The sequence below is a fragment of the Chlorocebus sabaeus genome, chromosome 14 (assembly GCF_047675955.1).
Source record: "Chlorocebus sabaeus isolate Y175 chromosome 14, mChlSab1.0.hap1, whole genome shotgun sequence".
NCBI lineage: Eukaryota > Metazoa > Chordata > Mammalia > Primates > Cercopithecidae > Chlorocebus > Chlorocebus sabaeus.
The window spans coordinates 3,596,777-3,612,067 of record NC_132917.1 but is presented as its reverse complement, the minus strand read 5'-3'; the positions used below and the strand labels follow the sequence as shown (position 1 = coordinate 3,612,067).

Sequence of the window (15,291 nt, the reverse complement as noted above, 5' to 3'; positions counted from 1 at the left end):
CTGACCACCAACCCAACCAGCAAACAGCAAACAAGTACACAGGGAAAAACTGGGAAAAGAAACAGGCGACCTGATTTAACTCAGTAATTCTTTCTCATGGACGTGATTATACATTATTAGGATTTCATGATCAGTTATAACCCACTGTTGCAGGAACTAAATGCAATTCAATGTGGGCGATCCTGCAAGACAGGGGGTGGCAGGAAGGACTTTCTACTGCACGCAGATAACGCTCTGTCCCGCAGTGACGCCACCTACCTCCTTAGAACCAAGGACTTCCCTGCCAGGAACTCCTAGTCTTGTTTTGCAAAGCAGTTGTAATGTTCCCCCAATTCAGAATAGATAGAAACCAGAGGACAGAACATAGACTTCAGTGAGCTTTGCTAAAATGAAACCACACACACCCCTGCAAAGAGTGGTTTACATTGCATTAAAGTGTAGCCTTGATTCACAAAGCACACTCACAGGCATTCTCTTATCTGGCTACGAAAATGACACAGCCTGGCATGGCAGAGCCAGGACAAGAGCCACGCCCTGCTGCTCTGAGGCCCAGGCTGCTCTCCTGATGTTGGCAGCTGGGGGCCACATCCAGCCTGGGGGACAATGGGGGGATGAGGGGGGCAGGGGAAGATCCTAATGGCACCTAAGCTGGACAGCCAGCATGGAGGCGACTCTGCTTTGCGCCCCAGGCACTGTGTCACCAGCTGTGCAGGGCGCTGGCTGCAGGAGTCAGAGCTCAGGGTCTACTGGTAAATCAGGACAGCAGTCCAGCAATTGCAGTGCATGCAAGAGGAAGGGAATAGAAAAAGGGCACGGGGACGCCACTTCCTCGTCCATCCTCAGAGCCTAGGAAAGCATCGGAGAGGGTGTGGTGCATGCTCTGTGCTGTGGGAGAGGCAGAGAGTTGGAGAAGAGGGCGGTGAGACCAGACTTGTGTTCAGGAAGCATCTGGCAACACTTGTTGGAGAGGCTGAAAGGCATGAAAGGAGGCCAAGGGCAGAGCAGGCCGGGGGTGAAGGGGGTCACGGCAGGCGGGGTCTGGGAGGACGAGAAGAATGGCCCAGATCGAGGAGACACCCAGGAGGTGGCGCTGGCAGAACCTCGTGCCTGATGGGGCGTGTGGATGAGGCACACACAGCTGGCACTGGGTGGCAAGCCCTCCCCGAGGCGGGGTCAGGAGACACAGCTCTGGAAAGGCACAGAGGGGGATGCCACGGGGCGTGTGGGGAGACGGGGACAGGCAGGGGAGAGGGGGACAGGCAGGGGAGAGGGGGACAGGCAGGGGAGAGGGGTCATGATGTGATAGTGACAAGGGCCAGGAGGGCACCTGAGAGAAGTGTCCAGTGGGAGGCAGGGGCCGGGCGGCCCCTCAGGAGACCCACATGAGGAAGAGGAGTCCGGGGAGGAACCCGAGGGCAGCGGGGTAGGCAGGGGCACAGCAAGGCAGCTAGAGGCACTGCTGCAGGGGGCCACCCAGTGAGGACAGGGCCCAAGACACAGGCAGGGCCGGGACCAGGTGGACAGCCAGGAAGTCTCACAGAGGGAGGGGCAGGGCCCCCACACCAGAGGGGACACTCAGTGTGTCACCTTCCATCAGGGGCCAGCCCTGCCCTGCTCCGAATCCCTCTCCACGGCAGCCTGTGAGTCCAGCGCCTCCTGGAGCCACCTGGCCTGCTCTTCTGACAGCTGGTGCCAGGCACCCGTTCCTGCTGTTCTGAGTCATGACAATTTCAACCTGAAATTTCTGTAATAGTAAAATGCCAGAGCAAGGAGAGAGAAGGGCGACTGGAACAAACAGCTTCAGTAAACCAGCCAACCCATTATACATGCCCAAAACTTGCTGCAAGGGAGGCAATTTGCAATTCTCCCTGGAATATGACTGAGGGGCCCTGCTTTGCTGCAGAAGGAGGCACGGTACGGTCAGTTCTCACGGCTGGAGGAGCTGGGAAGTTGTCGCTCTGCTGGGTCCGCTCAGTCAGCCTGGTTTTGCACCCACGGAAATGCAAAGCTAGCTGAACTCACCTTCTCCAAGAGTCCCCCAGACATTTAAAAACTGTTCTCTCTCTGAAATCTTCCCTTCACCCAGCTAGAAACCCTCAGTCCCTGCCCCATCCTGGCTGCCTTTCCCCAGCACATACCCTGGTATGTCTTGGTTCCTCGGCAGGATGGACGCAGCCACCCACACTGAGTGCCCAGTCACAGCCTGAGCACCGTCACCTCCTGCAGTGGACGGAGCTGTGCCCCTCACCAAATTCCTCTGTTGAAGCCACGACCCCAAGGTGCCGGTATTTAGAGACAGGGCCTTTGGGAGAGAGTTAGGGCAAGATGAGTTTGTGAGGCAGGTGTCCCTCACCGTGCTCTGAAGCTGAAAGGTGAGCCCCGTGCTTCTGCTCGGCCTCCCGCAGAGGGTCCTACAGAAAAGCTGATGTTCCTGAAAATGCACATCTGCTGTTTTGTGTTGTCCCAGGCCCTGTCTGTTGTCCCAGGCCCAGGAACATGCGTCTTCCTCGGGTCTCCTGTCCAAAGACAAACTCTCCTGTGCCCAGCTCTCCACCGCGCCGTTCCCAAGGTTCTGTGCTGGCCGTTAGGAGGAAGGTTGGGACAGCCTCAATGTTTGTGCTTCTTATTTCCCCCTCCACGTCTTCATGCTGCTCCCCCCCCGTCAGCTGTGGTCGCCTCTGTCCCCTCGCGAGGAGGTTCAGGCTGCCAGATCAGGCTGGACGCGTTCACAGCACCCTCACAATCAGCAAGCAGCCAGAGCAGGGGTTTCTCAGAACCCCCTATGACAGGGACTGGGTCCCACACTTCTCCAAGGGCAGGAGCTGAGCTCTACTCGCTGGAGACAGGTGCCAAGTGTCAGTGATGACCTTGGATTTGCATTAACGTCTGGCCGTGCAATTTAGAGATGGCTAAAGGCCAAATGCTTTCAACTCACTCTCAGGTTTTAACTTGTCTGCAACAGCAGGACGGTGCCTCCTCCAGCTGATGGACTGAACCACTAATGAGTCTTTCTCGAAGGTGGGAGGAGCACACCTCGCCAAGAGCATCTGTGCCCCAGGGGCTTCTCCTCCACTGTTTCCTGCGCCTCACCATCCTGCTCTACTTGTCAGCCTGTGGACCTGGCCTCATCCTCCAGGGAGGAGCTGTCTGGGTAGGAAGGTGGGAAGACGAGGTCTGCGGGTCACTTCTCTCTCCCCATTACTGTCCTTGAACAGCTTCACATCTCATCTCACAGGGGTCTCAGGGAGAAACAATTTGCAGGTGGGGAGGAGGCCCCTTGCACCCTCCTTATCTTTTCCAGGTGGAAGCTTCTTAGCAAATAGTTAACTGTTCGTTCAGGTGAAGGAACCCAATCTGCCTCTGCCACGTCGCTCCTCAGCCCCTGTGGTGCTCGGGCTTTTTCATGGGCAGGTGATGTTCCCAGGGCTAGGACTTTGGTTTTCTTTCCCATGCTCTGATGCTGCCCCTCTCCAGGTGGGGACTCGGTGGGGGTCCCGGGATTCTGCTCATTTTTCCATCTTTCAGAAATAAGTAGAATACTGCCAGGTAGACTGTGTGCCAGGAAAGCACATCCACACGTACATGATGGTTCTTAGCAGCACCATTTATTAGGGCTGAATTACATCCTCCAAAATTCCAACAATGGAGCCCTAACCCCAGTGTGACTCCTACTAGAAGCAGGGTTTTTAAAGAAGTCACACAGGTGGGCCCTGGTCCAACAGGAATGTGGCTTTACACAAAGAGAAAGAGAGGCCAGGATTGTGCGTGCATGGAGGAAGGCCACGTGAGACAGCAGGAAGACACTGCCTGTAAGCCCCGGAGAGCAGCCTTGGGAGAAGTAGCCCTGCCGTCACCTGGATCCCTGACTTCCAGCCTCCACAGCTGGGAGGAAATCATCTCTGTCCTGGGAGCTGCCCGCTGTGTGGTACTGAGAGACGGAGACACTGCCCTCTGCTCCAGAAGAGGAGTTCAGAGTCAGGTGACCACCACAGGCCACACAGTTCAGAGTCAGGTGACCACCACAGGCCACGCAGTTCAGAGTCAGGTGACCACCACGGGCCACGCAGTTCAGAGTCAGGTGACCACCACGGGCCACGCAGTTCAGAGTCAGGTGACCACCACGGGTCACGCAGTTCAGAGTCAGGTGACCACCACGGGTCACGCAGCGAGCCAGGAAGGAACACACTGTCCCGTGATTCAGAGCACAGCCTCTGCGATCAGACAGGCCTGGCCCCAAATCCCAGTGCTCCACCCATGAAACCTTGCACAAGTGACAGCCCTCTGTAAGCCTCGGTTTCCCTGTCAAGTTGCACCTCAGGGCATTCCATGCCTCGGGTCACAGTGAGCATCAGGAGCAGGAGCGCACACTGACGGCGTGGATTTCACTCAGACCACGGCCTCCTGACTCCATGTCCAGGGCTCCAAAGCCTGCACCTCCACTGTGGGCAGGCCCCAGCCTGTGGGGCTTCCACCCCTGGGTACAGCCAAAGCCGCCCTCCACGGGCCAGGAACCGCGGGAAGGCTGTATTTCTAAGAGCGGGGGGCTGGACACACAGCGCAGGTTTGGGCTCCTGTGGCAGGACAAGCAGTGCCCCACTCCCAAGCCCGGGGGCAGGAGACGGAGAGACCAGAGTGTGCAAAGCAGCAGGCAGAGCCCTCCGAGCAGAGCCCCCTCCGAGCCCACTCCCCTGTGTCAGCCACGACCAAGTGCACTCGGCTGGTGGGGAGTTGGGATGGCTACAGGTGGCCCAAACCCTCCTGTCCCTCCTTATTCCCTTCTGCCCTAAACCCATAGCTTGGACCACCAGACCCCTCTCCACAGTCCCCTCAGCCTTGCAGGGAAGCCTTTGAGGGAAGCGCCAGGCACTGGGCACAGCTGGGCCTGGGGGCGGAGAAACACTCTCTCCACTGGAGGAGCCAGTGCCAACTTTCTCTGAACACCGCGACAGCAGGCAGATGTTATTGTTCTCTGGACCTCCTGAAAGAGAACAAGCAAAATGCCTCGAGCATCCAAAAAACCTGTAGCCGTGACCTTCGCTCGCGGCCAGTCTGCTTTGGTTTGCTGTTACAATTCTTGGAAGAATGCCTCAGAATCATTTTTTAAAATTTTTCCTTAACTTTCTTTTTGATACAGCGCCTTGCTCTGTCACGCAGGCTAGAGTGCAGTGGCGCAATCTCTGCTCACTGCAACCTCTGCCTCCTAGGTTCAAGTGATTCTCCTGCCTCAGTCTCCTGAGTAGTTGGGATGACAGGCATACGCCACCAGGTCTGGCTAATTTTTGTATTTTTAGTAGAGACGGGGTTTCACCATGTTGGCCAGGCTGGTCTCGAACTCCTGACCTCAGGTGATCCACCCACCTCGGCCTCCCAAAGTGCGGAGATTACTGGCGTGTATTGTATTGCATTTCTTCAAAATTGTAAAAGAAGATGAAACGTGGCTTTACCAATACAATCCTAATGACGAAACAATCAAAGCAGTGGCTACCAAGAGGTGGAAGTGGGCCAGGAAAGCAAAGCAGGTTGATCGAGAGCAAAGGTCACGGCAACAGGCTTTTCGGATGCTCAAGCCGTGTGGCTTGTTCTCTTTGTGGAGGGCCAAAGAACAGTAACACGTGCCTACTATCAGAGGGTTTTGAGAAAGTTGGCCAAAGCCTTAGCAGAAAAATGCCCAGGAAAGCTTCACAGAGCCCTTCTCCACCACAACAATGCTCCTGCTCATTCTCCATATAAAACAAGGACAACTTTGCAAGAGTTTCTATTGGAAATCATTAAGCATCCAACTTTCCCAATTTGGCTCTTTCTGACTTCTTGTTGTTTCCTTATCTTAAAATATCTGTAAAGGGCACTCATTTTTCTTCCGTAAACAACGTAAAAAAGACTGCATTGACATGGTGACATTCCCAGGACCCTCGGTTCTTCAGGGATGGACTAAATGGCTGGTATAATTACTTACAAAAGTGTCTTGAACTTGATGGTGCTTACACTGAGAAATAAAGTTTATCTATTTATTTTTATTTTTTAATTCCATTTTTCCACAAACCTTTTGAAGTCCCCTCACACATTATACACAGACACATGCACATATACTATACACACATACATTCATGTACACATGCATACACATGCATATGCACACATACATACTATACACATATGCATGCACAGACATCTACATGCATATATACACACATGTGTATGCATACTATACACACATGCACATGCATATGTACATAGAGATGTGCATATTCACCTCCACATACACACATGTGCATGCAAACATATACATATTAACAGAGATATGCAATATGCAAACATATATGCACATATACACACATGCATACACATATGCATGATGCATGCACATTCATGCAAACATGCATGTATAAATACAACCACACATAGCATGTATCAGAACATCACATATATGTACATATAAACATACCTGTATACACATATATAAAACTTACAAACCTACATATATGGATACATGTGTACACACAAGATACATACATGAATACAAACATACACATATACACACATATGTAAGAGCACTTGGAATTCAGCTTCCTCAGCGATTTTTAACAACTGGGCTTTCTCTGGACCCGTGGCCTGGCTTTGTTATCTCAAAACAGGGCATCCAGCAGCACATACATAGACAAAGGCATATTCACATGACATACCCACACGTACTATAGGAACACACATACACGTACATACTATTCACACACATGCTATATGCACATACACACAAATGCACACATGCACATACAGGTATGTATACATATGCACACATGCATGCACATGTATACATATATGTATCCATACATACCGCTATACATGCACAAACATACATGCTATGTGCGCATGTCTGCATGCACACACTATACACATGTGTGCATGAGTGCATGCACACACGCATACTTTTATCCTCACACAACTCAAGCTTGTACAGCTGGTCAGCACCCAGGCTTAAACTGAGAACCCCAGAAGCACCCAGGAGACCCTCACTACACCCCAACCTCCACATATCAGCCACACACACTGGGACCTATTGGTGTGAGCTGTTGTTTCTGACAGAAATATTCTATTTTGGGGTGTTTGGAGGAAGAAGAAAAGGTGAGAACCGTTAAAATCCACTGAGATGGTCAACACATTCTCTACTTCACACCACAGCCTTTTTTGTAGCTGACTTGTTTCAACTTGAAGACGGTTCTTGGAAACGAACCCGTGGGCAGCACAGTAGTGTGGTTATAGACCCAGAGGTTTTTCTGAGGAGAGCGGATTAGAAAAAGAGCCCTAAGGCCTTTTTCCCTCTCCCAAGACCTCGTGCACCTCCAAGTCACAGAAAGCTTTTTGCAAGAGGCAAGTAACACCGCCTCCCGCTGGCTGCACGCGACAACAGGAACGCGCCTGACGCCCCTGGATCCCTTCCCTCTCTGCCATAGGAGCTTCTGGCTGCGGCACCCGGCGCACTGGGCACGAATGCCACAGCCCATCCCACATCTCATCGCCATTGTGAGCAGTGCTGTGCCTCCCATCTGTCCTCTGGACACGCGTGAGGATTGAGAGCAGCTCAAAGCAGGTGCGGAGTTCTTATTAATTTTAATGAATACTTCACACAGTCCTCTGAAGCGGAGAAGGGGCAAAAAGAGCATTTGGAATTCAGCTTCCTTGGCGATTTTTAACAGCCGGACTTTCTCTGGGCCATAGCCTGGCTTTGCTATCTCAGAACAGGCCACCCAGCCGCACTACCACCCTGAGCGGGGGGCGGGGGTCTCACTTTCCACAGGACACTCCCTCAACGCCCCCAGCGCACACCCAGCGGGCCTGTTCAGGGCAGCCCCCGCTGCAGCCAGGCCCCCATGTGAGCAGAGCGTGCACTTTGTGGAAGCAGAGGCGCCTGGACCCCCACCAATGGGGACAGCCCGGGCCTGCGGTGGCATCTGGACCCCACCAATGGGGACAGCCCGGGCCTGCAGCAGCACCTGGGTGTTGCTAAGACCAGTGCAGGGTCTCAGGCCATCCTCCTGGGCCAGGAGCTGCATTTAAACAAGAGCCCCTGGGGAAACCTGAAGCAGAGCCCTGACTCCAGAGACAAGCAGAGAACACAGCATCTACCCAGCATGGCCGGAAGCCTCGTCCCACAGACCAGCTCTCTAGAACCCGGCGGGGCAGCTCCTTCACCTGGGAAGGGAGGACGACACAGATGGGGGGCCCTTGGTCATAGACAGGGATCACCCACAGGTTGCAGAGGTATTCGAAGATATGAAACCTCAGGATATTTTTCCAAGAGTGGACGGAGGGCCTTCCGAACGTCAGGTCTCATGCTAGGACCTGAAGACGCAAGGATGAGAGCGGATCTGCAGACCCGGGGCCAATGATGGCAGCAACGCCCTGTGAAGGCTGTGATTTTGATGTCAGAAGTTGAAAACAATGGTTTGGAGTGGTCACGGGCTGGGCAACAGCAGGGCTGGCATGGGAGCAGGGCTGTCACACCCAGGCCCCACTCTTCCCAGGCATGCTCCTCCCCTTCAGGAGTCCCTTCGAGAAGCACTGGAACAGGTGCTGAGGCCCACCTTGTCATCATGCCCAGTGTTCTGCCCAGCGTCATCATGTGCAGCGTTGTGCCCAGCATCGTCGTGCCCAGATCCACGCTGTTCATGCCCAGCATCGTCATGCCCAGTGGCATCATACCTAGACCCACCCTGTCATCGTGCCCAGCATCACTGTGCTCAGCATCATTGTGCCCAGAGTCACTGTGCCCGGATCCACCCCATCGTGTCCCATCTTCATGCCCAATATCATTGTGCCCAGAGCCATCATGCCCAGATGCAGCCCGTCATCATGCCCAGTGTCATCATGCCCAGCGTCGTCATCGTGCCCAGATCGACCCTGTCATTATGCCCAGATCCACCCTATCGTCGTGCCCATCACCGTGCCCTCTGTCATGCCCAGTGTCGTGCCCAGATCCACCCCATCGTTGGGCCCATCATCGTGCCCTCCGTCATGCCGTGTCATTATGCCCAGATCCACTCCATCATCGTGCTCATCATCGTGCCCCTCGTCATCAGGTCCAGCGTTGTCGTGCCCAGCATCATCATGCCCCCATCATTGTGCCCAGCGTCATCGTGCCCAGTGTCATCGTGCCCAGTGTCATCGCGCCCAGTGTCGTCATGCACAGCATCATTGTGCCCAGCATCATCGTGCCCAGGGGAAGTTGAGTTGCAGCCCCCAGTTTGCCCAGGACTGCAGTGGTTCCCAGGACGCTAGAAACCGGGAAGTCTTGGCCCCCAAGTTCCCGCAGAGGTCACTGTTTTTCTCCAGGTGAGTCCTTGCAGCACAAAGCCATGGAAGCCACAGATGTCGGTGACTGGACATCAGGGAACTGCCACTGTGCCCCCGCTGCAATGAGCTAGAAAGTTATCCACTAGCACCCAGCTAGCAAGCCCATGGGCAGAAAAGCCAGTGGGCCAGGGGAGCTGGCAAGGCTGTGTCCCACTGGAGAGTGAGACTCCAGGGAGACTGTGTGGAGGGTGGTGGTGGCTGAGGTCCTGGTTCCCAGCACATCTGAGCCCCCTGGGGCCCGAGCACTGCTTACCACACAGGCAGAGCGCCCAGAGCGTCCTACGTCTCTGGGAGGAGACTCGTTCCAGGTTGCATATAAAAAGTCCTAAGTTTATTCCCATAAATACCACATCATATGTAAACATATTCCATTCTCTCTTTGACCTAATGTCCTTGAGAATAAACAGTATCCAGAACAGAGCACTTACAACTGACAGAAACAGCCACGATTATCAGAAAGAATGTCAGTTGGTTATTGCAGAGCCCGGAAGTCACGCTTCTTCCCTAGTGAGTTCCCATGAACAAAAGCACCAGGGCCCAGACCTTCTTCTGTGCAAACGGAAAATAACAACAGCAATCACCAGGCCACCAGGCACCGGGCAACTGCTGCATCCAAGACACTGTGCGTCTATACTTCCTTTTACCCCTTCTGGGAGTCCTAGCAGGTAGATCCCCCCCACCCCCCATTTTACAGGTACAGAAAAAGGGGGCTTGGAAAGACAAAGCTGATTCCGGAAGCTGACATGACTGACAGGTGGTGGAGCCACGATACAGACAGGCCCAGTGTGCCCAGAACTGTCTGGCTCCACGTCTGTGGTCTCTGCCCTGCTCAGCCGAAGCTGGGACCACATTATGCCTAACAATATTCCTCCCTCCCAGCAAACCACGTCCATCTAGAGATGGGGCTTCTGCTCCAGTTCTGTCCAAGCCGTGTGGCCATGGGCAGGGTGGTTGCCTATTCTCTGCATCTCAGGGTCCAGCGTAAGTGTGAAGGTGAGATTTCCAGATCCATTACCCTGTGATCCCATCTCTACACAGGATGAGGTGTGCTTCCTTTTGGAGACATCAGAAGCTGCCATGACCGGCTGTGACCGTTGGAAACAGTAAATACAATGTTTGACTATCCCTGCTTGACAACTCAGATAATAGAGCTGTTAAATAACTTTGTAAAGTCTGCCAGGTATGGCGGCTCATGCCTGTAATCCCAGCACTTTGGGAAGCCAAGGGGGGTGGATTTCTTGAGGTCAGAAGTTCAAGACCAGCCTGACCAATGTGGTGAAACCCCGTCTCCACTAAAAACACAAAAATTAGCCAGGTGTGGTGGTGGGCCCCTGTAATCCCGCTACTCAGGAGGCTGAGGCAGGAGAATCACTTGAACCCGGGAGGTGGAGGAGGTTGTAGTGAGCCAAGATTATGCCACTGTACTCCAGCCTGGGCAACAGAGTGAGAGCGAGACTCTGTCTCAAAACAAAACAAAACAAAACAAAACAAAACTTTCAAAGTCCTGGGTCCAAGCTGAGGCCTAGCGTAGACCCTTGAGTGCTAAATGCCACTGCCCTAAGCTGACTCCCTGGGATGCCAAACACCACATCCATATATGGACTCCTAGCCCTCCCCGTCTCCAGATTTCAGAAACCTTGAATTACCAGTAGGCTCCCGAGTGCCTTCCCTAACCCCCACCCTGGGCTGGGTCCATGGCCCCACACCCACCACAAGCCAGCCGAGAACGCTGTCTCAGCAGTTGCTCTCCGGCACATCCTGCCTCAGGCTCACCCTCCATCTGTGCCCAGCCCTCAGCAGGGACCTGAGGCCTGCTTGAGCATGGAAGGCTGGCCCACAGCTGAACATCAGTGGGGACATGCCTCGGAGCCTGAAAAAGCCTGCTGCCACTTCTAAGTGGGAGAAGGAAGGAAGAAAAGAGGGAGGGAGAAGGGAATTCCTCAGAGGTTTTAATAGAGAATCCTTGCAACCTTGGATCAGCAAGTCATTGTGTTTGTGGATCCTTTTGTTACGATTCTTTGAAAGGTAGAAACGAAAAGAGTCTATCAGACTTTAACCCCGTATCTCTGGGGTAGTCAATGTATGTTTCATGACCCTCTATAAATCTATCAATCTAATACTTAGGAATAACTACTATGTTGGGGACTTTGAACCACTTACTCACCAGATGGCAGAGTGTGATCCACAAATCCCTACCCTTGAGGAATGTATAATCTAATTAGGAAGACAAGACATGCACGCATGGGTGACCTTAGGAGGATGGCTTTCTACCGTAGTCTCCCGAAAGAAGATTCCATTTTGACAAGTCCCCACAAACAAGAGTGTCTTTGTAGGAGTCTGGAAGTCCAGTGCAGAAGTTCCAGCACACTGTTTGTTACAGAAAAAAATCCAACAGGTGCACTGATGAGGGTAAGAACAGTTTCATTTTACCCATGTGACCCTTTCCCCAGGAAACATAACTCAGCGCCCAGGGAGACCCCCTTGGCCCATGATGTCTCCCACTGGAGTAAGTAAAAGTGTAGTAAGTGAGCTTCCAGCTTCCCCAGACATGCAGGATGCTGCCCAAAAAGGCCTGCTTCTTTCTTGTCCCACCTGCAATACCGAGGTGGCTGACATGGAGGAGAAGTTGGGAGAGACTGGCAGCTGGGAAGAAAGGCTATGGACCTTAATAATTGCTCTGCAGATTTTATTAGGAAGCCCCCCAACAAGCCAATTGAGACGCCCTCCTGTGAACCATCCCAACTGGTCCACGGGCACCCAAATGCTCACATGCTTCACCCATCCCTCCGCCAGCTCCCCAAAGGCACGCCCAAAGATGGCAAGTGCAAGCATCTCACACAGACAGATAGCTTGACTGTGCGGGATGGGAAGAAGGCACAAGAACTTGAGCATTTCAGAGCACTGCCCTAGGGGAAACTAATGAGAGGCTCATAGCACCTAGACTGGCTTTGTGGGATCAAGAAAAGGCATATACTCTTAAAAAATTCGGCCGGGCGCGGTGGCTCAAGCCTGTAATCCCAGCACTTTGGGAGGCCGAGACGGGCGGATCACGAGGTCAGGAGATCGAGACCATCCTGGCTAACACGGTGAAACCCCATCTCTACTAAAAAATACAAAAAACTAGCCGGGCGAGGTGGCGGGCGCCTGTAGTCACAACTACTCGGGAGGCTGAGGCAGGAGAATGGCGTAAACCCAGGAGGCGGAGCTTGCAGTGAGCTGAGATCCGGCCACTGCACTCCAGCCTGGGCGACAGAGCAAGACTCCGTCTCCAAAAAAAAAAAAAAAAAAAAAAAAAAAAAAAAAAAAAAAAAAAAAAATTCACCCCTCTCCAAGAGAAGCAAAAGGTGTGGAGCAGGCGCCTCCATAGAAATGGACTGAGAGCGCCTCAGAATCCCTAGCCAGGCTGTTTAGTAAAGAAATTTCTCTCCCAAGAAAAGTCATAAAAACTAGAGGAGGTGACTGCTTTTGCAAATGAAAAAACAGCAATGCAAGACTTCAAGGAATATAAAATATCAAGGAAACATGACACTACCAAAGGAACACAATAATACTCTAGTAAACCAATCCCAAAGAAATGGAGATCTACAAATTGCCTAACAAAGAACTAAAAATAATCACTTTAAGGAAGCTCGGTGAGATACAAGAGAACACAGACACACAACTCAACAAAATTAGAAAAACAATACATTAAAAATGAGGAATTCAATGAAGAGATAGAGATTTTTTTTTAAAAAAAGAATCAAACGAAACTCTAAAGCTAAAGAACAGAATGAATAAAATTTAAAATGCAGTAGACAGCATCAACAGCAGAACGGATCCAACAAAAGAAAAGAAAGAATATGTGAGCTTGATGATAGGTCATTTAAAAATATCCAATCAGAGAGGAAAAAAGAAAAAAGGCATTAAAAGAAATTAAGAAAGCCTATGAGATCTAAAGGATACCATCAAGAAAGCTAACATTCACATTATGGACGTTGCATTAGGAGAATATAGAGAGAAGGTGATAGAAAGCTTATTTAAAGAATTAATGCCTAAAAAACTTTCCAAACTTGGGAGTGATGTAGACATCAAGGTACATGAAGCTTAAAGTCTCCAAATAGGTTCAACCCACAGAAAACTTCACCAAGATACATTATAATCAAACTACCATAAATCAAAAACAAGAAGAGAATTTTGAAAGCAGAAAGAGAAAAGAAACTCATCACATACAAGAGAACCCTTATAAGGCTATCAGCAGACTTCTCAGCAGAAAACTTGCAGACCAGGAGAAAGTGGGATCATATATTCAAAGCACTGAAAGAAAAAAACTGGCAATGAGATTATGTACTCAGCAAAGCCATCCTTCAAAAATAAAGGAAACATAAAGAGTCTCCCAGATACACAAAAGCTAAAGAAGTTCCCCACCACTAGACTTCCCTTACAAGAAAGATAAAAGAAAGTTCTTCAAACTGAAACGAAAGGATGCTCATTAGTAACATGAAAACATTTAAAAGTGTAGAGATAACTGATAAAACTATATACTTGTCTTAGTCTGTTTTCTGTTGCCATTATCAAATATCTGTGACCGGGTAATTTATAAAGAAAAGAAATTGGTCGGGCGCCGTGGCTCACGCTTGTAACCCCAGCACTTTGGGAGGCCGAGGTGGGCGGATCATGGGGTCAGGAGATCGAGACCATCCTGGCTAACACGGTGAAACCCCGTCTCTACTAAAAATACAAAATATTAGCCGGGCGAGGTGGCGGGCGCCTGTAGTTCCAGCTACTTGGGAGGCTGAGGCAGGAGAATGGCGTGAACCCGGGAGGCAGAGCTTGCAGTGAGCCGAGATCGCCCCACTGCACTCCAGCCTGGGCAACAGAGCAAGACTCCGTCTCGAAAAAAAAAAAAAAGAAAAGAAATTACTTTTACAGTTCCAGAGGCTGGGAAATCCAAGGTCAAGAGGCCACATCTGATGAGGACTCTCCGCAGAGTCTTGAGGTAGCACAGGGCATCACACAGTAAGGGGGCTCATGAGAGAGGCCACCTGGCTTTTACAATAGTCCCACTCTCATGATAACTAACCCACTCCTGTAATAACCCATTCATCTATTAACTCATAAATGGAGCAGTCATTCATAATGTCAGAGAACTCATGATCCAATCACCTCCTAAAAGTCTGATCTCTCAATACTATATTAAAGCCAAGTTTCAATGTGAGTTTTAGAGGGGGCAAACATTCAAATGATAACAATAGTCAAATTCAGAATACTCTGATGGTGTAATGGTTATGTGTAAATCATATATAACTCTCGTGTAAAGGTTAAAAGACAAAGATATTAAAAATAACTATAGCCACAATAATTTGTTGTTGTTGTTGTTTGTTTTGAGAGACAGGGTTTCACTCTCTCACTGCAGCCTCCAGATCCTGGGCTCAAACAATCCTCCTGCCTCAACCGTGACTACAGGCACGTGCCACCACACCCAGCTAATATATTTTATTTATTTATCTTTTTTTGAGATTGGAGTCTCACTCTGTCGCCCAGGCTGGAGTACAGTGGTGCAATCTCAGTTCACTGCAAGACCCACCTCCCGGGTTCAAGTGATTCTCCTGCCTCAGCCTCCTGAGTAGCTGGGACTACAGGTGCACATCACCACACTTGGCTAATTTTTGTATTTTTAGTAAAGACGAGGTTTCACCATGCTGGCCAGGGTGGTCTCAAACTCCTGACCTCGTGATCCGCCCACCTCGGCCTCCCAAAGTGCCAGGATTACAGGTGTGAGCCACTGTACCTGGTCCAATAATTTGTTAATAGATGTACAATAAAAAAGATGTAAATTGTGATATCAAAAACATAAAATAGGGGGTGGGTGTAAAAGTGTAGAGTTTTGTGTGTGATCAAAGTTACCAGTTTAGCATAGACTGTTATAACTATAAAATGTTTTATATAAGCCTTGTGGTAACCACAAAT

General features: G+C 50.9%; 1 protein-coding gene across 2 annotated transcripts in view; it reads right to left on the bottom strand.

The window, feature by feature from the left end:
* The window catches only part of COLEC11 (collectin subfamily member 11), a 51,374-nt gene that overhangs the window by 9,008 nt on the left and 27,075 nt on the right, over positions 1–15,291 (bottom strand). The window lies entirely within an intron of this gene.